Raw genomic sequence first — 22,858 nt, forward strand, 5'->3', positions numbered from 1 at the left:
TTTGATTGTTCTGGGACCAACGAGGGAGATAACGAGACACGCCGACTTTGAGGCTGCACTGCAAACTGCTCACAGAAAAGAATCAAGCGAGCCAATACCTGAGGCAGATAACACAGATTGATCGGGTTCACAGTTCGGTTGGTGCCACAAAAGACTGGACAAGCTTGGGTGCTTCTCTGAGCCAGTCGATAATACCTTGAATGCTTGTTTTCTACTGTTGCATTATTGTTTGAAAGGTGTGCACTGTTTGCTAGGTGCATTCCATCATTTTGTATTCCGTAATGCACTGGTTGAATGTGAGTCCAGCATTAACTGTCCTTGAACTCTTGTCCAATCAACTCCAGAGGAAAAAATCTGAATCTTTAGCTGCTAAATGGTTCACTAAATTGTTGCTAACTTTTTTCTGTCTGACATTTATTGCTGGGCTGGATGGAAACAGAACCAATTACTTTAATCAACCAAAGTTGTGAAATCAAACCAATTAAAAAAGAAAGATAAAAGAAAGATGCTAAAATGCTTTGATAAGGGAGGAACTCGTTATAATTTTACAGAACGTTGGGATCAGAATCAGAATACTTTATTATTTCCTAATAAAATGATGTGGTTACAGTTGCTCCAAGACGATAATAATAATAACAGCAACAGGTTGAACTAAATTAAATAATACAATATATTGCAAAGTTACAAAAATAAGATATAGCTCTAATATAAACACATTTTTTACAATTTTTACAGTATAATGTTTTATTTTGCTATTAGTATTAATTGTTGTGATCTATATACAATTTGAAAATATTGATTTTTATCTGAATAATAGGTCATTCAGAGTGGATGAGACAATGGCACTGCTGTGCCAAGCACGTCATTTCCAGTGGCCTGTGCCAAACAACAGTTGTCTACACAGTATGGTCAAAACATTGTGGTTCTGTTGAAGAAATCAGCTTGAGATGATCGGAGTTTTGTGACGTGGGTGCGTTATGCTGCTAAAAGCAGCCAGTGGAAGATTTGTATACAGTGGTCAAAAAGAGAAGGACATGGTCAGCAACAATACTTTGTGGCTGTGGTACTTAAATGAAGCTCTGTTGGTATAAAGTCCCAAAAAAATCCCCTACATCATTGCACCACCACCAACAGTCTGATCTGTTATTATAAGTCAGGATGGATCCATCCTTTCATGTCATTTGCATCAAATTCTGACATTCCCATTCAAAGGAGGGAGCAGAAACGTTCAGACCACACATGTTTTTCACTTTTTCTTTTACATGAGCCTTTTCTTTTGCTGTTCTTAGCTGAAGCAGTAGCACACAAAGGGATCTTCTCCTGCTGTAGCCCATCAGCTTCATGGGTCGACGTGATGTGCATTCAGAGATGTTTTTATGCACACCTTGGGTGTCATATGTGGTTGTTTGAGTTACTAGCTTGAAGCACTCTTACCATTCTTTTCTGACCTCTGCCACCGACAAGGCATTTTCGCCCGCTCAATGGACATTTTCTGTTTTTTGAACCGTTCACTGCGAAACATAGAAATGATTGTGTGGGAAAATCCCAGGAGATCAGCAGTTGCTAAAATGCTATTTGGCACCAACAACCATGCCAGTCTCAAAGTCACTTGAAAAACAACGAGTGACAAAGAGAAAGTCCCAGTTCATATCTGAGGACGATCTCCTGTCAGAGTTAATGTTAGAAATAAATAAACATTCCTGGCTGGAAACTTTATGAGACTAAGCATCATAGTCTCTGGGTTTTCTTTGTTTCTCAGCACTTTGAAATAGTTTTCAACCAACTTGCATTTGTGACCTGTCCTACTATCACCTCAATATTTTTGTAACGGTGTCAAAAAAGGGCAACTGGGTCATTATTGCGTCTGTTTGCATGCTGGGTCTGTTTGCATGCTGTGTCCCTCTAGGTGTGCGTATGCTGTGTGTCCAAGTTTGTTTACTGTAGATCATCCAATTTCAAATAAACCACTCAGCTTCTCAACAGTTGACCAAATGCCAACTTAACTGACAGGTTTGAAAATAGCCTCTCTTTTGTTTGAGAAAATAAGAATTGTGAAATATGCAGCTGTTACCTCTTAGTTTAAAACTGTTAGAAAGAATTCACAGTCACTGATTTATTGAGTTTATGTGGTTTATAAAACAGCACATCAATTCACAGATCCTCTGCCACCTTACTTTACACTCCAGCTGGTTCATTGAGCCGAGTGGGTTTTTTTTTCATCCTCACACGTTGTGGGTAATACTGTCTTTTATTGGTATTCAGCTCAGGAAGCCTCTTAAATAACTTCAGTCCATTTAACCTGGACTGTTTCCACCTGAGTGTTAATATCATCTCCGTAGCATGCTTCTCAAATTAATCATCTTAAAAGAGAAACACTTGTGATGTTCAATGTATAGCGTAGGAATATTTAAAATCTGCCTTTCATTTGCTTTTCAATCATCTTAGCTGTACCTAAGTCCTAAAAGAGACACATATTATGATCAGAATCACAATTTACATTAAATTTGGTTAGATAAATTCTATTGTATGATAATCTAACACATTTTGTCCAACCAGTGGGTATGTGAGAGAAGGTGGTGAGGTGTGAAAGCTCATCTCATTCCATATTTTGTTAATAAATACTGATTTCCAGCAAAAGGTTTCCAAATACCATTTTTATACTTCACGCTTACATTTTTTGTGCCTTTATTTAGTTCGTTTTCCTTCCAAACCATCACAACTAAAGAGCAGCAGTCACTTTGTGGAGCTAATTCTCTTATCTAATAATTTCAGAGTGGAACTCTCGCTTTCTTCTGCACACCCACTCATCATACCTCTCAGGTCTCATTTAACAAGTTAGAAAGGAAAATTTTTGAGATCCACAGAGGATATTAGTTGCTCTGCAGAGCCTTTTGGCAGTGCTGCGGTCCCACCTGCAATCACACGCCTCTATACTTAGACACACCTTGCTTCCCAAAGCAGAAACCTACACAGCAATTAAAAATGCATTGTAGTCTCGCTGAAACATACATACTGCCATCAAAGCAGTTTGTGAAACTGAGCTCCTACACAGGCTGAGTTTTAATAATCTAAAAGAAACAACATTCGATTTAACCTTTAAGGACTTTCCACACTTTAAGTAAACAACACTGACTTTTCAACAGTGTCATAAAGAAATAGTGCACATATTGGATTTACAACATAAACGTGAGGCCATCACATTGCTGGTGATAGAATAAAACTGGGGCTGTGACATTCCCAAGCAGTGTTTTTGGTTTATAAAAAGCATTCAGCCAAAGATTTAGCAGATAATAGAAATTTCATCAGATGAGGCAAACTTGTCATTTTAACTGGTCTGGCCTAGTGTTCAACCAAACAAAGCTGCAAATCTTAATTAAAAGAACCCCTAGCAAGCTAACCCTGAAACCTCTTTAGGTCACTTTGGGTTAAAGTGTGGAGGTACGTAAGGACGACGCGAGAGCTCATCGCGTTTTACTCCAACTTTAATCTCGGCTTCACACAACTGAACTCAAAAGGTGGCAAACACCTCCTACGACCCAGAAACATTACCCCTCTCACTTCCCTTCTCGCTGGGTGTGAGTGGAGTCCCCTGGTGGTCCGCCACAAAAGATGCATTGAACACAGCCCAGCATGATGGAGGGTTTGCTTTTAATCATCTTTGGGGGATCCATGGGAATGCAAGACAGATTTGTGATGAAAATGAGAAAAAAAAGTTTAGGAAGCCACATTGTTTAACTTCAAGCACTTGTGGCCAAAATGTTCTTGCAATCAACATAATAATTTGCAGAGAAGCTCAAAGAAAAAGTGACACGACGGAGGAGAGGAAGTTAGGAAGCCAGAGAGGAGTTTTTATTAAGCGAAGAGCAGAGTTTGACAGTAATGAGCTCCTTTTGCTCTGTGACATGTAAGTAGCTTTTTAGTTTACTGCTACATATATTCAACTCTTAGTAGAGCAGATATTTGAAGAATATCACAATGAAACCATTATTATTTCATGGCATTTCTGTACAATCATAGGATTAGTGTGCTGATTGCAGGTCTGTTCACACCGTATTATCATAATGCAGCCATGCTTCTGTTCAGTGCTACAGGGGGAGATTTAGCATGATTATTTTACTTTCCCATTGTTGCCATTTGTTATTGAACAAGTGCTAACAGGTAATCGACCACAAAGCAGAGAGCAGGGAGCTCCAGTTGTACATGAGGTGATGTGAAGTCAGTATATCACAGTATAGCTTTTAGACATTGAACTATTGTGGATTACATCTAAGATTATATTTACACATATATTGTATGATACTTTAAAACTTCTAGATTCTGTAAAAATGGAGGTCACTGTGTAGATCGTAGGCTACGGAGAGTACTTGATCAATGGTTAGTAAAAAGTAAGGTAGACATGACTCTGACCAGGTAAATTTGATTCACAATAGTTACTTATTAATGTGATTTAATTTTACTGTTACCCCATCTCTGCTCATGTCCCACTTCCAACCTTTCTCTGCCCCATCACAGCACTTTATCAAGGATAGCGGACTGTTGTGAGGCCTGCCTCATCCAGTAACTCTTCACATTAACTTTTTCTGACATGATTCTAACCGAGTACAGTTTTTCACTTGGTTGCTCACCTCTAATGTAGACTGACATTTATGCTTGTGGAGTTTGCATGATTTACAGGACACACTCAAACTTCTAGTAAGTTTAAAATTTTTTTTTATATATATATATATATATATATATATATATATATATATATATGACTACAGTCCCTGAGATACTCCAGGGTGGCTGACCCCTCCCCTAGAGATAGAGGGAGGAGCTTGGCCAACTAGGAAGGGCTCAGAGTAAAGCTGCTACACCTCAACATTGAAAGGAGCCAGCTGAGGTGTTTCGTGCATTGGACAAGGATTCCTCTTGGGCACTACCTGGGTGGGCCCTGTTCCACCAGGAGGAGGGCCCGGGGCAGACCCAGGACACGCTGGAGAGATTATCTCTCCCGGTTGGTCTGGGAACACCCCCGTGTTGCCCCGAACAAGCTAGAGGAGGTGGCTGTGGAGAGGGAGGTCTGGCCTTCTTTGCTTAAGTTACTGCCCCCGTGACCTGGCCCGGAAAAGCTGAAGAAAATGGATGAATGTAAGGATAATTACGGTCTAGTAAGAGACACTGGTACAGCTTAGTATTACAGTTTTCCCAGCTTAACAAGTGGCACAGCCAGTAACTGTCAGTACTTCTGATTGATCAGTCCCAGGCTGTTTGAGACAGAGCTGAATATAATGCTACTACTCCTAGCTGAATGAAAAGAGAATTGAGCCTTGCACATCTGTTCCTGTTTTTCCCTTGTTCTTTGCTTTCCTTATTCCCCTTGTAGTTTGTGGCGATAAGAACGCAGGGTGTAATTATAAGGAAGATTTAGTTTTTACATCAATAGCTCTGCTGGGTTGCATAAAAGCTAAACAGCAGCATGTTTTCTGCTGATTAAAATTCCTTTGATTCTCACTTTTCAGACTTCTAATGCATCCGTTCCACAGATTACTCTTTCTTATGCAAAAATGGGGCAACCTTCCAAATGTGTTTTAAAGAAATATATAATTCTTGTCGTGAATGGTATTTAGACTGTCAGGAAAATTAAAGATACAGCATTATTATGTGATATATACAGCTAGGTCCATAACCTTTTGAAAAATCATGCTTTCTTTGGTAATTTTGCCTCTGTGCACCATTACAGTGGATTTAAAATCAATCGATCAAAATGTGATTGAAGTGCAGATTTTCAGTTTTGATTTAAGGGATTTAATAAAAGTTTTAGGGACTACAGCCATTTTTATATAAAGTCCTCCATTCTGAGAGGTTCGAAAGCAATTGGGGAAACTTTCTTTAAACCTATGGATCGTTTTTAATAATTGGATGAAAATCTTTTGCATTCAGTGACTTCATTGGTCATGATCCTTTTGCATTGTGAAGATTTTCTGTGTTGTGCTTTTTTTTTTTTAAATCTATTTATTTATTTTTATCAACCATTTAAAAAAAAAACTGCTTTCCTACACCTTTGATATTGCTGAGCTAGCCAGTGCATTTCTTCTTTATATGAGTCGCCAACAATCTCTTACATTCCTGATAGTTTTTTTTTCTCCGCCTAATGAAGGCCTCCTTACGTTCATATTCATTTCAGTTCATATTGAGAATTCCAGTAAGCCTCTTAAAATCGGGGACTGATTGTCTGAATTAAAGTCCACTGTTACAGCAGCTGGTAAATGAGCTATTAGAATTTGTAATTCAGTTGCATATATGTATTTAATCGTTTTTATCAAGTAGTAATGGTTGTAGCTGTAGTAAAAATGTATTATTCTGACCTGTGGTAGTTTTCCTATTTGTGAATAAGGAAATAAGACATCATTGGATGAGCTGAGCGGACAGTTAAAAACATTTAACAGTTTCATCTCATGTGTCTTTTTTTTCATAAATTGACTCCTGGAAATACTGAAAAAAGTTTCTGCATTGAATATTAAATCTGCAATCGCTATATGTCCATGTATACTACTTATCCAAGCATTGTGATGAAATGCACTGTTACGCCATTGTATTCTGTCACTTGAGCAACTGACTTGAAAGTCTGATGTACTCTTGGTGCGAATGCTAAATGGAATCTGCAGATACCCCGCCATAACTGATGTGGCAGACCAGCTTGCTCGTGATTAGCTCCTTGCTGAGACATAATGGGCAAAGATAGCTGTCTACTTAGGCAGAGGATTCATTCATATTCTTCCTATCCCAACTAACCAACAAGTTCTTGCTTTGAATATGGACATGAAACAGGGTCACTTACACATACAGGAGCTGCCTGGACATGAAAACAAATGCCATGAAGTTTCACGTATACGTTTTTTTTTTTGCTGATGTTCATTCTGGAAGGTCCTGAACTCTGTAGGTAGCCAGCAGAGCGTTAGTGACTTTGGTATATACACTAATTATTGTGGCATTCATCATGTCGTAACATCATGTGGTCTGACAGTTTGTGGCTTACATGCTGTAGTTTCTGAATTCTATTTTGCAATAACACCATTAAAGTTGCTTGTGGAATATCTAGGAGGAAAGACATTTCATGAACATCATTTCACGATTTTCATAATGGTGGCATTACTATAGATGACTCATTTAATCACAAATGTTTGTAAAGGCAGACTGCATAGTAAGGTGCTTGATTTTATGCACTTGTGACAACGAGACTGAAAACAGCAGTGATACCATAAATCTACAAGGAAACACTGTGAACAGGGCATAACAGGGCATAATATCACATCGTGGTTTGGGAACAGCTGTGTTAAGGACCAAAAAGCTCTCCAGAGAGTGATCCGTACAGCAGAACGCTGCTGCTGGATTGCTCTCCCCCTGCTTCAGGACACCTACACCAGGAGATGCCGGACTAGAGCAGCGCAGATACTGAAGGACCCGTCCCATCCTGGCAACAAACTGTTCCGCATCATCCGGGCAAGGACAGAGAGACTCAAGAGGAGCTTCTATCCCCAAGCCATCCGGACCCTAAACACACACACACACACCCGCCCTCTCACATCATCTATAATTGACTGAGACAGGACTCTCTTCCAGACACTCAAAACCCAGGCACAATGTACATTTCAAATTCCTTTAATTTTAAACATGTTTATATTGTCTATTCTGTAAAATAGTCAGATTGTCTATTCCTATTAATGTACAGAATTCACCTGCTTGCTGCTACTACTGCACATTCACCTAATGTATATGCTATAATGTTCTTAATATAAATAAATAGATAAATGAGGGGAAACGCATGTCCATATCAAGCACGAATGACCGATCCTTAAAGGAGAGAATAATTTAAGCACTTTAACTCACATTTATTCTCATTGATCCCAGTCAGTGTTTAGAATTCATATTTCCATCTACCAGTTTTTCTGAGGTCTACAGTGAAATGCCGCCTCAGCACATATAAGACTAAATAATATCACTTTTTACATTAAATGTTGTAAGAGTAGTTTGCCTCATGCTTAGTTTGTGTACATTACTTTAGTGTTTTTCCTTTTCCTATCTTCAGTGGTTTTCCTTTGAAAACTGCACAACATAGTGAGTAAATGTAAGCACGGGTTTGGTCTGTCTTCTTTTAATAAAGTCGTGGACACTGATTGTTGTTCCTGTTCAGCAGCAAGGATCTACTAAGGCCTGATGGGAATCCACTCATGCCCACTGTTCTGATGTGACAGCTGTTATCAAAAGCAGTCACAGTCAGCCACAGGCATATAGCCGAGGCAGTGATTAAAGTTCAAAGTTTTACATGATCAAATGGATGTCCTTTTTGTTCTTTGGTTGCAAATATATATATATATTGTGTTATTTAAGAATAATGAAAACAGAGCAGCAGCGAACCTATTACAATTACAGACGCCATGTCTCCTCTAAAGGAATACACATGCAACATATGGCAGAGAGCTACAGATATTTGCGATATCATGTTATACATTAAAAATGATTTCTGTAAAGCTTCAGTAAAGAATTGTAAATTCAAATGTTACTGTGGCAAGCATTCATGTTTTTAACACATTCTTACTTCATAAAAAATAGTACAATAATAACAAATGTGTTTCCATTGGCATATTGATTGTCTAAACAAATAATGGCCACAAGGGCTTTATTAGTACTCATACCCATTTCTATATATGCCTGCCAGGCACAGGGCTCACGGGAAGACATGTAATAAAAAAATCACCATAAAAAAATCCAAAATGACTACAGACAGAAAGCATGAGTATGAGAAGACACAACGGAACCACAAAGTGATGAATAATGACCATCACGAGAAGCAAAATGACCACAAAGAGACAAAAGATATAAACCACAAGGAGAGAGAAAAAGATTTGATACATTCACAGAAAAAAAATAAAATGATGGGTTGTGGGGTTTTTACATGTCTTTGCAGAGGAGCGTTGTGTCTCATTATCCCATACTCACAGATATTCTTTCTGTATCTTTGTACTTTCAATTTCACCTCAAGTGCCCAGCCGCAAATGATTAATGTGTGCTGTCAACCAAAGTTTAACCACCGCTTCTGGTCGCTATGTACTTTCCTGTATAAATGTACTTTTGTAAACTGTATATATTGCTGCGGTGTCAAAAAAGTAGGCATCATTTAACTAATATTTATAAGAGCAGTGTCCAAAAGAAGGGAACTAAAAGCATTGCCTTGAAGGGTTTTCTATAGAATAGTATATCTCTGTAAAACTGTGCATTTCTTTCTCTTGTGTCATGAATGTGTTGCTCCCAAATGTGCACTTAGCACTTTGGGAACATGTGTGTATGAAAGTGGGAGATGTGGAGACAGAGAGAGTAACTGTATTCATGGATTTATGGTTAAATGGCATTGAGTTAAACCAAAGGGCAATCTTTAATAGCCCACTGCAGATGTCCCTTTTTGTATTCTCTGTACATCAATACAAACAACCAGAATGTTGGAACTCAATTAAAAAGAGTGATGTCACTGTGAAGTGGCCATGTGGGGATGCAAGGACTGTAAGGACAGCCCATAAAAGACAGCCATATACATAGACTAGATATTGAATTTTGCTTTGAAAGATCTAAAAATGTGTTAAAGTTTTGGATCACTTCTCTTGATCACTTGGTTGGCAAATTATGAAGCAACAAGAACTGGAAGCAGCCTATTTGATCTGAGGTTTTCCGTCAGGGTTACTTACTTTGCTGTGTCCACTCAATAGGGCTTGTGAGCTCAGTATGTAAGAACCCTTATTATGGTATAGCACCGCTAGTGGGTGTCATCCTATTATTGTAGCAGTTGGAGAGTCTCCTAGGGTGAGTGCAGCAGCAGCCAATACAACCGAGCATGCTGCTCTCCGTGCATCTGTTTAGAGAGACCTTACCATTGTAACGGGCTGGCGCTGGCGACTACCTAACCCCGGCACATGTATGTATGAATAGGGTAGAACCGTGGAGACCTGGCTCGTATGGTCTTGTTCGTTTAACCCCAAATAAAAGTCTGTTGTTCTATTTAACTGACTGGCCTCCGAGTTGTCCGGCTAACCACCACACCACATGCATGCTGGACCTGCTAGCCGCTCCTTCCTCGCCAGACCGCGTTACAAGTGATCAAATTATACAGGTACCGCTTGAGTAGGACCAACACTGGAGCAGGAATACATGCAGTAGGTACAATGCTGTCATTTAAGAAATAATATGTATAAAAGCTCATATTCGGGTCAATTTCTCTTTACGGAAATAGTACCCAGTCTGTTTTCCAAGAGGAATTAACTGTTCTTATAATGTAACTGTTTTTTTTCTTTGAGCTTTTAAATCAAAATGACCTTCAAATAATTATATTACAGATAGTTGCAGGCCATAAAATGTGACCATATCTCATAAAACCTCAAGAAGGGTCACAGTGTCCTTTGCACAGTCAAAGCTTGAGATGTCCTGGGCGGATTTCTTTCCGTCTTGTGACAGGACTAAATGTTACGAGAACAGGGCATTCTCCATATCTGCTCAAATTGTAGAACTTCCACCATTCCCCCAAACTATTCACCCTCTCTGTTAGGATTTTCAAGGGACCTCTTAAAAAGCACTTTCACTGATTAGCCTTTAACTGTGTCTAGCTCAGATTGCACTGCTGTGGGAACTGAAAACTTCCAGTAATTGTCCTTGTTGTTTTTCCAAAGTGTCGACTCATAATAAAAGAAAGCCCCATAATGATGCAAGCACAGGGTACAGTGGCATTTCAGATTGCGCTTTTGGAGTTAAATTTAGAAAGGTATTCATTCAGAAGCCAGTACCAGAAACCATCAGCTAATCATGCGTGATTAGTCTCTAGGGGGAATAGGAAATGCATAGGCACTGCAGTGCAATGATTAAGAGTAATCAGTTTTTTCACCCACACATAAAGTAAGTACAAAATCGAAGTGAAAGCTAGAATCACACATAATTTGTGGTATGTCTGCTACAAATATCCCCGTGGGTTTGTTTTTCCAGAGAATTTAAAAGTCTGAATAGCACATTAAAGCAGCTAGACGTTCTAATGTCACACACCATGAGGTATGTAAGCTGTGTTTTATGTTTATGGAAGCAGTTACACCACTGAGGGAAGGAAGGTGATAAAAAGATGGGCATAAAGAAACTTATTTGATACATCATTTGAGAAGGGAATGTCTTGAGGGCTTCGATGAGGAGTAACCATTGTCTTTGTTTGTAATGTGCTTGTGCAATCGAGTATTCAAAAGGTTGCATTTATTTGGATTGTATTTGTTTAAATGAATGCACATTTTTAATGTGCTTTTGCTTATTGAATTGGACTTACTGACTGTTACTCAGGCTGTGCTGCGTTACTTACAAAAGGCTTGAAGAAGAAGGCTCAGTTTTGCAGGAAAAATTAAATACTGTGAAAACCGTGTGGGTTAAGTGGACATGGATTGAGCATACTTTAATACATTATATAATAGTTGAGCTGTGGAATAGAAGGTGAGTTTTAGCAGATTCTTTTGATTTTGATGCCCTTGGATTCAGCTGGAAGCCACTGCAAGGACAAGGATCTTTTCTTAGCTCTCTTTAAAAGTCTCATGTTGGATGAACTACTAATTTTTAATAACTGCAATCACATTCTCTTTATTTAGGTCATAAGGTCTGATCTTTGCATGCTCTTTAAACGTTTCCTGTTGCATTGCAGTCTGGAACCCGCCTGGCCAATCTGCTCATTTAGCTTCCACATGCAGGAGCCACAATTTTTTCAGGCTTCCAGTGCAGCCAGGATACAGAGATGGCACTAGCAGCAGTAGACTTCAGATAGATTTGCAAACACTAATAAAAAGCTTTGAGGCAGCAAATGCAGCGCCTGTTTTGTTTTGCATGCACCTGAGTGGAATCAGTGATAATGGACACATTTCATTGTAAAGGAGGGGTCTGAGATCATGTTATAAACCTTTACTGAAATATGAATGACAACTTAATTTCTGTGCAAACTATATCCTACATTTGTTTTATTGACAAAATAACTCGAGCTAATGGCTGCTTCAGATTTGCTGCTATAGTTATGTTTTTTAATCTAGGTGTCTTTGACATAATCAAAGAATATGCAAAGTTTGTTCCTGTTGTAAGAGCTGTGCTCCCTGGAAATAGACCACCAGCCTCACTCTAATTTAATTGAGTTATTACCGCAGAAACAATCACACAGGATGCCGGGGACCCTCGTGAGTGTTAAACACCTTAACTTTTCTCTCAACCAGCTGTTTCAAATTACTTCGATCTCTCTAGTGCTCATTAATGGAAAACGGCAATAAAATATTCATGAGAGCTAATAAAGCAGGATCTTAATAGGGCATAATTTAATTACTTGATTGTTTATGTAAACCAATAAACTTAAAGGAAATATTTATAACTTAAAATTCAGACAAAACGCCAGAGACAGAAAATGACAGGGAGTAGAAAAAGTAGCAGGACCACAAGCAGGTTAGAGAGCTGGTCTGCCTTCTAGCAAATGGCCTTTAAGACGGTAATGGAGTGTACAACATGTTAAACAGCAATAAATCTGCTATAACAAACATGCGATCAATAGTGTCAAACATATAAAGCACAGCGGTCATTAACTGAAATGGTTATCTAGATGCAGCTAAAGGGAGTGTCTTCCTGTTTGAACCTACTCAGAGCTTCATTTGTCCAGGATGATAACACCCCGTTGTAGAATCAAAGTTGTAAACAGGAGGACTTGTTTACACACTACAGATATATGACGATGGATTTATGTCTGTCTGCACCAGATAGGGATGACAAATAATGTCATGTAAAGTGATAAAGCCAATGGAAATGAAGGAGAGTTTTGAAAGATGACACTGCTGCTCAGATGTGACAAATGAACGCAACGCAAGCACGAGGCATACCTGGCACTAAGGGAAATCATGGCAAAGGCAAAGAAAGGGAAAACACTTCTGGTATGATGGAACTGTCTCGAGCTCCCAACACTGATTGCGGTTCCATTCGTCTCATTTGAAAGTAATAGACAATAAATAAAAGCCCCAGTCATGACTTAATATTGAGAGGGCAGTGGTGAGGAGGCCCATTGGATGGAATTTAAAGGGAGTAAGCCGGCTCTCAAGTCACACTCAGTGCCACACCTGTCTTACACCATATATAATAGTCTGGTTTCCTCACTGAGCTGTTTTTATCTCTTTATCACAGTGTAAATTATAAAGGGGATGCAAAAACATTTGGCGATACGCTGGATTGGGTTTATTTTGTAGCCCATCTGTTCCCTCTTTGAATTAGAATATTTGGGGTCTTTGATTGAATATGCTGTTTTATCCACAGTCTCTTACATTTTAATTTTCCCCACCCTCTACTTTTTCCTAGGGAGTATACGCTAAAGGATCCTGTAATCCTGCACCCAGTCGAGCTGACTGCTTTATAACTATAAACTGTGCACAGCTAAAACAACGACCGCCGAGAGGTGCATGAACATAAGGCTATTCATTGGGCACAAATTGGGCAAAGCTGACAGTAGACTGATTGTTTTTGGACCACTTGCTAATGCTTAAATTTCTCCACATCAGTATTTCAGCAAAGGTTGTCTTCTGTGAATTTCATTGAAAAACAAAAGGTGCATTGGAGTCTTTAAAACTCCCATACACATCTGTTGCTCAATGTCAGCTAAAGCGACTCTTGCTACTTCTGAACCACAGTGTCTATGAACTATAAGCATACTCAGTATTGACACTTTGGCCAGAGCACCATGTGTCCCTGAGATCAGTGGCTTCTGAGTTGAACAGTTAAGTGAAATGACAGGCAGAATACCTTGTTTTTTTTACTTTTTGTTTTTTTTCCTCTCGCTTGCCTCTTTTATCTCCACTTGCTGTCAATACAGAAGTATTTCTCTGTAATGCCCTGGGCTTTATTCTGTTTTCTTTTAAAACTGTGTGTATGGGCAAGCGAAGAGGCTCAAAGGGATTTTGGGAATGCAATCCAATTCTCTGAGTATGCATTCACAGTTTTTCGTCTGCTCCCGTATTGTTCAAAAAATGCTGGGAGGATTTAGTCTGAAAGCGTGGTTGCTTTCTTGTTTTTGTCTTATTACGGGACACAAGGTTAGATCAACCTCTCTCACTAGTGTGCAGCTGCTCGTGATCCCATTTCTGTTACAAAAATACTCACAGATTGCTTCCTGTTTATGTCCTGTAAAATGGCTTATTTTTTATTTGGTAAATCATATATTGGGGAGTTAAAATTCTCATAATGTCAGTGCTGGCCTGCCCTTGGCTGAAATCAAAACTTTAAGGCTACGTCCACACGTACCTGGGTATTTTTGAAAACGCATATTTTTCTATGCGTTTGCACCTTTTGTTCACACGTAAAAGTCGTTTTCGGTCACTAAAAACAGATTTTTAAGAACCCCTGCCAGAGTGGAGATTTTCGCAAACTCCGTTTTTGCATTTACGTGTGGACGTTATTGTTTCGGTGAAATGGATTTCTGCAATGGCGGACTTAGACAGAATTCTGTTACTGTTCATTTTACTCTCTGCTGTGTTTACATGCTTACATATAGACACACAGTTTCTGTCCCTCCACACATAGGACTCAGTTCTGCTTCTATGCGCCATCTTTGTTTACTCTTTCCCACCCACACTGAAAAAAATATGTTGTTGGATTTACTTAATTCAATGGTGGACATTTGTTGCACACAGATGTTTTGCTTTGGCAGCAACTTAAACAATTGAGTTAAATTAACACAATTTATTCATGTTCAATAAACCTGTGCAATTTGTGTTGATAAAATGTGACTTAAACATGTTTTGATGAAGTAATTTGAGCTCTTGAAATATTTTAATCCTTCACAATTTTCTCACTTTATCCCAACACCATTCAATAACTTTTACCCAATACTACTTGGTCACTTAAATACTACATGTTATCTTCAAATTACATTTTGCTATTATATTCTAGTATCAAATACACAATTTTCAAATGGAGGCCTTATAACAGATTATATTGTTCTCTTCCAAGATGGTTGCTGGCATCCACCAGTAACCTTTCAAAACAAAATGTCTAATTTCACTGCATTGACAGTAGGTAAAGAATTAAACTGACATTACTCCACTACTGAATCTATATAAACCAACAGTTAAATAATGTCAGTTCTTCCGTGTTCTCTGGAATCAATCACAGCAAAGAAATTAGACTCTTTCTTTTGAAAAATGTTGGGAAAGAACAATACAAAACATTCTATTTAAGGCCTCTGACGTCAAGATTCAGTTAAACAACAATTATAACTAAACAATTTGAGGTAATGTTAGTTTCCATTAACATTAAATTAGGTTACTGAATTGGCAAACACCTTCCTATTAACATTACCCATTTTACCCCAATAACTAAAGAAATTAGCACTTGCAGGTCAAAACCTTTATTCAAGAGATGCAAAAATAACATTGATACGGTGAGTGACTGTCAAAAATTACGGCACTGATCATACTGTGACATCTTGGTTCAAAACAGCAAGCTTAGAAATATTCAACGTTCCTTACTTCAACTGAATGAAACTGAAAATACCATTTCACACGGCCCATATGGGATATTTAGACTGCATAACTGTTCATGCTACATCTCTTCACTAGTAAAAGAAAGAAAAAATACAAAGAGAAATTTAAAAATGCTGCCAAACAGACAGAGAACTTGTACAGAGCAAAAGGAAAAACAAACAACAACAACAACAAAAAAACGGCTCGTCCTCATGGCAGTTGCAGTGTATATAAAAATGAACCCTGCGATCTGTTCCTGGAATTGAGCTTCAAAAATGCAGCAGAACAAGTGTGAGATTTAAATGTCTTCTCACCTAGAGCTGGTCACCTCACATGCATAACAGTGAGCTTCGTTGCAGGAGCAGTTTTGTCTTAGTTGTGAGCTTTTCTTGAGAGCTGAGTTGCTTCCAACTCAATTACCACCCTTTGAATCACCTCAAAAGTGTAGCAGAGTTGTGATGGGTAACTCATATTGAAGGAATAAAAAAGGTCCAAACAGCATGGCTACTGCAAAGGTCACGTTATCCAGATCTTGAAGAACTACTATACCCTCGATGATGATGCCAACGTCAGAAAAGTCATTGCCTGGTGCATCCTCTGGAGACAGATGTTCATTGTGGTTTTCTCAATCTGTGCAGTGGCCTCAGTCAAGTCCTGGTTAAACACAAAACATTTCTTTAAGATTCCTTTTTAAACTCATCTCTTTTGAATCTACCAGTTCTAATGTTAGAGTAATTTAAACCAATGCAAGCAACATAGTAAATAGCTATAGCCAAAGAGTGGCCTGCCATGCTGCCATTCATGGTCTAACAGAGTTTCTAAGAGAGGGTGAAAAACATAATTTCAAATGCTTTACATTAGTTTTTCTTAGAAAGACACCGGCCCATCAGAAATCCAGGTTTTGTCACTCAGAAGATGTTAGAATTTAGACTTTCAGCCCCACAATTTGGTTAGCTGTTGGTCTTTTTTTTTTTTTCAAACAAAAGCTAATGTAAATATTGGTGGGATTTTCCTTTGTTCACTAGAATGACAAATTTAAAGTTTTTTCACACTGATGTGACCCCTAATACAGGGGTGGGGCCTCAAGGGCCGGCGGCTGAGTTCACTACCAGGCCTCATGTGAACTTCAAATTATTAAAGAGGACTACTGGTCCTAACTGGTCCAATGAGGATCAAGTGGATAACTAAATGCATTTTAAAATGTTGCAAAGCCACAATCTACTCATAAAACACTCACCATGAACTCCTGCACCAAGATGTTGCAATTGTCTTTCACACAGATGCGGAGCACTTTGATGAGACTCCCTTTGAGCATTAATGTCATCCTAAAGTATTATAACAAAGAAAACAGAGATTTGTGAACTTTTCAGTAGCACAGAAGAAAATGATCCCAGACCAAAACTTAAACCAGTCAACATGCAACACCAGCATCTACAAAGCAATATCAAAAGTTCCTGTTTGACATCAACTTTATGGATATATAGTTTCCAGAACATTTATTTTTTTAAAAAGATCAATTTTTCTCAGTGGGCCAGTAAATGCATGACGAAAATTATGGCATCCTTTCGGTGGAATCAGTACTCACAGGTAATAGTTGACTGTTTCAATGGATGCAGCATAAAAATCTTTTACTGACCTAATGCAATACATATACACTTTGTAGTTAAAGAATTTTAAAGTTCTTACTGTCATCATGGCAGCTACATCCTTTAGCTTTGTGCCCTGTTCCCCCGATCACTTTGCAAACACTTTCAGCAGACTGTCAGAGAGAAACTCAGCTCCGTCAGAAACCTGTAAAGGCATGGTTGGGATGCACTGGAATGCTGCATTTCATCTGAAATGACATAAAATTATTTTGAAATAACAGCAGGCACTGTGCTTGGTTAATAATCAGTAATGTTTTGTTGAATAAAAACTGTGTTTCCAGATCTTATGGGATTAAAAAAATCCAAAGATGTTTATTTCTGATTTGCAACCCAAGAACCCACAAGTTACAACCTCATTTTAGTTCAAGTGTGCATTAATGTGAGTCCAGTAATCACCTTTCTGACAATACATACAGGTATAAGTCAAACCTATGGCAGATTTTGGATTTCTCAGTTGTATTAATAGGGTGGTCTATTTGAGTATGCATGCACCTAATAATTATAAAAAACCTATTATAATTAAGTTACAGAAACCTTAAGCGAAAATAGAATATACTTTCTTACCATAACACCTTGAACCCACAATCCATCAGCTGACTCCTGGTGAAATGCAGAATAGATGTGGTCTCTCAATGTGCATCAACAAAAACAAAAGGACAGCAGGTGAGGGCAGGAGGGGTAGGGATGTAAGCTAGCATAATACCGCTGATGATATTAGCTAAAGCTGTTCAATGTCCAAAATCTCACTAACACCACGGTGCAGTAAATACACAATGTAACTGAAGAGTCAGTTGACAAATCTATTCACACAGAAAACCAAATTATGTTATGAGTGCCTCGTAATTAGGTTTAATGTGATATTACGGCTCTTGTGCCAAAGACAAATTCAAATGAAAAAGCGCCAATTCTTTGATAACAGATAAAACAGCAAATAAGCTAACGGCTCTTTTTTAGCATGTTACATGGCGGCACTTTAGACGTTTAACTACATTTGGCTGAAATATGGTAAATATTAATTCAAAAAATCAAGACATACCAAAAAACGTAGAGTTGGCTGCTCGACTTGACTGAGATGGATGCATTTTTTAAACCACGATCCAAAGCCCGCGAGATGAAATCACGCGTGGTTTCACGAGATTTAACGTTGCTATCTTATTGACTTACTTCACCTGAACATGATATAAACAATTTAATACACCCTTTCTGCATATCATGTAGTTTTTACACTATATAGTTACATTTATCTTTAAAACATGAGGCAATTGTGTTAAATACATGCAAGATGCTTACATAAATCCAAGAGATGGCCAGTCCCTTTTTTTCAGTGCAGGCTTCTAGACTTCTGATTGGCCAACATTTCTACACGGTTAGGAATATATCGCCACCTGTTGCTTTGGCATGTTCCTAGCAGCATTTTCCTTCGTTTTTGCGTTTACGTGTGGATGGGAATTTAAAAAAAAAAAAAAAAATCTCTGTTTTCAAAAATACCCGTGTATGTGTGGATGTAGCCTAAATGTTTCCCTTTTTGCTTCCTAATTTCCTGTAATTTCTCTATTACCACATCTATAAAAAGCACAAGAAAGTGTTGTTTGAATATCAGAACTGACTTGCAAGGCGTAAAATGACAATTACACATGCATGTCTGTATGAAGGTGGGAGTGAGATGGGTTTTTTTGCCTGTCCCATTTGGTTCTTTAGCCGTCAGAATTGTTGTCTGAAGACCAACAAGGAGACCCAATGGATTTACTTTGCCAAATGGATCATCACGGCCTTGCCGTATTGGTCCATTTGATCAACCTTTGTTGTTATTGTTTATTTTATTTTATTTTCAGTTGTTACAGACGGGACAGACATGACTGAGGGATAGGAAAGGGAGAAAGAAAGATGAAGGGAAGAGGGACAGTGAGAATGGGCACTTAAAAAGAGAAAGAGAAAAAAAAACTCCTGGATCACCTGTTGAGAGAAAAAGAAAAGAAAACAAGCAAAAAAAACAGAGCAACATACTAAACACAACACCATCACGTTAATCTAGCTAAGTGTAAACAGCAGTAAATACTAAATATTGAATGTTGTTGTGTAGCAAGCAGGACCGACAGCGCATAATGTGATTGGAAATAGCAGCCAATAAAGGTGTAGTTTATGTCTATGAACAGTGAACACCCGTGTGCACACCTGTGTGGATCAGCGCGCTTGTATTCAAAAGGTTTCCCCATGTAATGGTCTGCTTGAGGATGTAGAGAGCCATAGCCCTGTCCCCAGGGCATGAAGCAGGCATGGAGGAGATCCAGCCTCCAGACATCCAGAAGCCCCAGAGTGCGAGAGCCCAAGGAGGACCACCGGAGGGGCATCCGTGCCACCCTCCTGGGAAGAGCTGAGGAGAGCCCCAGATGAGGGGTCACCCAGTAGCCACGGAACAGAAGCCAGAGGGGGCTGCAGTGGCGTGCCCGCCGGCTCTGCCAGTAGCCAGCTGTGCCAGAGTGAACCGAGCCGCAGGCCCAGAGGCCGGAGGGCCCCCTTTGCCCTGGAAGAGGCCTGACCGAGCAACAGGCACCAGGCCCCGCCAAGTAGTCACCGGGAGTGAGCTGGTACATACCTGAGCGCCCAGCCCCGGACACCAAGAACCACCAACGCACCGACCCCTGAGGGCATCAGTTACCGGCAGGGAGTGTGGTGAGGGGAGATAGGCCTTTGGAGGGCCTGGGAGTTCCCAGAGAGGTGGAGTGTAAGACCCGACCTGACATATAAACACAGACAAACAGGCACACACAGACACAAACATGCATTCCCACCCTCATGCACACATATACAAATACTCAGCACTCACCCAACGTAGGGATAGACATACATGGACACTGTACACAGAATCACACTCCCCAAAAAAACTCTATACCCCAGGTCCAGGTACCCTCACCCCTGGAGGGGGAAACGGCACCTAGACCCAGGAGATGTTACCCTTTCCCCCGGAGTGGAGGCAAGCAGACCGCCCCAGGCTCCGCAGCAGCAGGGAGGCCCCGCATCCCAGATCCCAATCGGACGGCCAACACCTCCTCCCAGCCCCCCCGCCCTGATGGCCAGCAGAGAACAGGGGTGTGTGAAGACCCCAAACCTCCCTCCTCTCACTCATGTGTAGTGTTGCTGTGTGTTGTTCTAAGGTGCATTTAAAACACGGGAGAGCATGGTGCTGCTGCCAGAGAGCAGCAGCAGTGAGATGTTTAAGAAGCCATCAAAATAATTTCTTGAGTTAGAGTTAAAAGAAAATCTACCCCAGATCTGATTATGTAGCAAATTTACCCCAAACATTTGAACATTCAAAGAATATTAGTTGACAATCACGACTAAGCTGTCTTGAGGTCTATGAATTTACCTGGACTCTCCTTCCTGGACTGTTTTGCTTTTTGGGTGCAATAATTTGATAAATATTTTATGGCTTATAAAAGTTACTAACTTGACTTCTACTGGACATGGCCATAACGTCATCATCTTCGTCAGATCATGTACAGAGGAGTTTCTTGCTCTCAAACAGCAATTGACTTTTACCCATCGTTTTCAATGTAGGTGGCAATGACTGGCATAGTTTTCCTCCTACACCTGAAACTTAGTGAATCAGGAAACATTTCCAACTAAATATTGCAATATCATCTTATCTTTTTTTCATTGTATTACAACACACCCTTAGTTTTCAAAAGTGTGTTGTAATATAGGAGTAAAAACTTCTACAAAACACACATACATCCTAAACTTTTTTTTAACAAGCAGGAGACAAAGATTTAAAAAAAATCTTTGAAAACTTGATTTGCCTCAGTGAAATGCTGATTTTAATTTTAAAAGACCCCTTACTGCTTCACTGCTTTAGATGTACCTTGAAAAGAAGATGCTGTTTGTTTTGCATTTATCAAAGGGGTCCATATGTGCATTATTTGAAGGAGATGATGTGCTACTTTTTAGCTTGTGCTGTGCCCTTGCTTTTACTTTTGCCAGTAATTATTTGTCTTTTTTATTTGTACGAGCTTTAGCGCCTTGAGGCGACTGTTTTTGTGATTTGGTGCTATATAAATAAAAATGAAGTGAATTGAATTGTCAGGCTTTTTCTACTACTAAGTTGATGTGAAAAAGCTCTTATATAAGTTTTAATTATGTACAAAAAACACTGCAATCAAAGCAGTGTTGAGAACCTGGTTATTACTCACTGTTACATGTGTTCCTACTGATATTCGCACCTTGACTTCTCTTAGATTCCAGCAGCGTCATTCATTGCCTTCCCTCTCCTGAGTCTGCCTACATCTTTCTGTGTGCTTTTTATCATCTCTGCCAGCCTAGGCATCCGTCATTTCAGTGTCGCTCCCACTGAGTAGATCTGCACTACCCGCAGACAACCCTGGTGTCTTTGGTGGACCAATTAGAAATGTATCTATATGTTCATCTCCAAACACAGTATGTACTTCCCTTTCAAAAACACTGATAAAGCACCTTTCGTCCTTCCTCTTATCACCTGCTGTACTGCTGCTTCAGTGTCATCCTTCTGATACAAGGAATGAGAAAGCTGTTTGCCGCTCCCAGAACGCTCTCTAACCCCCACCCCAGTAAAGTTTATCTGAATGAGGAGTTAAGTAGATATATGCTACACTTTTTGTATTTCTTATGGAGTGTCTCAGGTTTGAAAATTGCTGGATCTGTAAGCTCATATCTGCAATACAAAAATACCCACTCCTCAATATCTCTAAAGCAATGGGTGGAACAGCTCTCGTTTGCCTGTGTTGTTATTTCAAGGGATCTTTGAAACTGTCTGATATTAAATATGATATTAAATATGATAGTAAAGCTGGCAAGGTGTGTCAGAAGTGACATGAAAAAAGCTGTGACGTTAAGCACTTATTACTTAAATTCAGCTACACAGACAGTGTTACATCTGTGTATATTTTTTACAGCAGGGCTCCATGGTGTAAATTAGCCTTTTTTTACATTTAGTGTTTAATTTACACTTTAAACCTAATTTTATTTTATTTTGTCCAGAACTGGTCACAATGTGATCAACTCACTTTCATGTCATACACGTGTACTGGAATCAGCTCTGATCTTTTAGACACCTATGATTGAGAGGTTTTAACATCGAATGAGTATATTTTGAATAATTCAAGGGGAAACTCACTGGTTGGTTAAACTACCCATATGGAAAAGATGTATATATATCCAGTGTTGGGGTGTAACGGAATACATGTACCGCCGTTACGTATTTAAAATACAAAATATGAGTAACTGTATTCCGTTACAGTTACCGTTTAAAAAGGTGGTATTCAGAATACAGTTACTTTGTTGAAATAAATGGATTACACTGCGGTACTTTCCTGTTTCATTTTGTCGCGGGTCAGGACTGTTTGGGTTTTGTTTGACAGCTACGTTCTGTTGTTCCAGGCGGCAGCGCTACGGTTGCCATGGTTACAGGGCGACGCTCTCTCTCTCTCTCTCTCTCTGCGACTGTGTGTTTCCTAGGTGAGAGAGCGCCTTTTCGTTGTTGTTGTTGTTGTTGTTGTTGTTGTGCTAAGCTAACAGGCAGAATGCTACAAGCATAGCTCTAAAGAATGTAGCATCATGGGCAGTGTAGTCCGTGTTGCAGAGAGAATGGACTGCCATACACGTTATGTGTCTGTGAGCGCGAGGAGGGAGAGAGAAAAAGGGGAGTGGAAA

At 39.4% G+C, this 22,858-nt stretch overlaps 1 long non-coding RNA gene across 3 annotated transcripts; it reads right to left on the reverse strand.

Annotated features, from left to right (window-relative positions):
• Positions 1-14,641: 14,641 nt before the first annotated feature.
• Positions 14,642-18,686, reverse strand: LOC147310203 (uncharacterized). 3 transcript variants are annotated; one of them, XR_015125791.1, is made up of 5 exons: positions 18,213-18,686; positions 17,741-17,804; positions 17,217-17,364; positions 16,768-16,855; positions 14,642-16,184 (listed from the first exon to the last, which is right to left on the reverse strand). It is a non-coding gene; the product is annotated as an uncharacterized LOC147310203 (long non-coding RNA). The 3 variants fall into 3 exon arrangements; XR_015125792.1 differs by having other exon boundaries at positions 17,741-17,776; positions 18,213-18,520; XR_015125790.1 differs by having other exon boundaries at positions 17,741-18,518.
• Positions 18,687-22,858: the final 4,172 nt, after the last annotated feature.

Source organism: Aulonocara sp. 'chitande type north' Nkhata Bay, linkage group LG17, assembly GCF_057382095.1.
Source record: "Aulonocara sp. 'chitande type north' Nkhata Bay isolate Kocher_YH1m ecotype deep benthic linkage group LG17, A_spYH_male_GT1.1, whole genome shotgun sequence".
Lineage (NCBI taxonomy): Eukaryota > Metazoa > Chordata > Actinopteri > Cichliformes > Cichlidae > Aulonocara > Aulonocara sp. 'chitande type north' Nkhata Bay.